Source organism: Dromiciops gliroides, chromosome 2 (genome assembly GCF_019393635.1).
Source record: "Dromiciops gliroides isolate mDroGli1 chromosome 2, mDroGli1.pri, whole genome shotgun sequence".
In the NCBI taxonomy this organism is placed as follows: Eukaryota; Metazoa; Chordata; class Mammalia; order Microbiotheria; family Microbiotheriidae; genus Dromiciops; species Dromiciops gliroides.
In genome coordinates, this window is record NC_057862.1 from 252,152,475 (window position 1) to 252,153,846 (window position 1,372).

Sequence of the window (1,372 nt, forward strand, 5' to 3'; positions counted from 1 at the left end):
TTCTTCTTGGTATACAAAGAACAATACATTATATTGTGAGGATTTGGTCATCTACCCCAATCCAAATATAAATTGTGCTGTTTTGCTATGAATTATTTGACCTATTATTAATTCGATTAGCATAGTCACAAGGGGAAATACTATTGAGATCAAATTTATATCCAGAGAGTTCCTGAAACCTATGATTAAAGGCATAGATAAAACTGAAGGTAAATTTGTTTTTATCAACCATAATCCATCATTGTTTGGAAGTCACTGATATATTTTTATTACATTCACCATGCTTTTAAGATATCAGTGTATATTAGTGAGATCCAACAACATATTACAGGCCTAAAATTAGAGCCAGCTCATTTCCTCAAAAATGAGAGTCTAAAGCAATAAAAGGAAGAAATAAATAAATTTGATTTCCTGGGTGTGATTATTTAACAATAGTTCTCACTTTGCATAAAATTGTATTATATAAACCAAGTACTGACCAGTGACTTACTCTGAAGCAATCCTCCTGTAAATCAAATCAAGCATGCTATTATACACAAAAGTTAATAAACTAAAGTTGGCTTTCCTCTTTGAGGTTTTTAGTATGAAAATGCCTATCAAGCAAGAATGAGGGATGGTGTCACTTCTGATAAATCAAAGTAATATGTTTAAGTCATCAAAATGTCTTAAACTATCATCATTAGCATCTAACATCTTTTATTTCTAGAATGTTTTGCCATCAAGTTAGTTTATCCTTCAAATTACTGCTCCAGGCACCCTTCTGGTTTTGGCTTTATTTCATAATAAGCCAACTCCCAACTTAAGAGTTATGTGGAAGCACACTCAGGTATTCAGAATCACTCTGAAATGCCATTAAGCCTTTCCTAGTTGTGTTGTCATATACACATAAGTAGTCAGTGGAAGAAAATGTCAAAGAAATGATGTAGATCCTAGAAAAGAGACAACTAAACAAACCTCCTTATTTCCATTATGATGGAGAAAGTAGAATTAATTACCTTCTTCTAAAGTCTTCATTCTACTGCAAATAAAACACTTACCATTGTATTACAAATTCAGAGCTGGAAGGAATCTTAAAAAGCAATCAATACAATCCATTAATTTTATAAATGAGGAAATTGAGGTGGAAATAAGGAAACTGAGACAGAGTCATTTAAATGACTTGAGTTCAACAACTTAGATGCTCTTAAGGGAAAGAACTCAGATCTTTCAGATTTTACCCATTGTGATACCTACCTGCCTTACTAAAGTAAGGGAAATAGTGTCCTATGCTGAAGACTTTGGTGGGACCTAAACCAAATACCTGATCCATTCCCAGAAGAAACTTGATTTCTTGGAAACCAGGGAAGTGAATCTTATTTATAGTGACCAAACT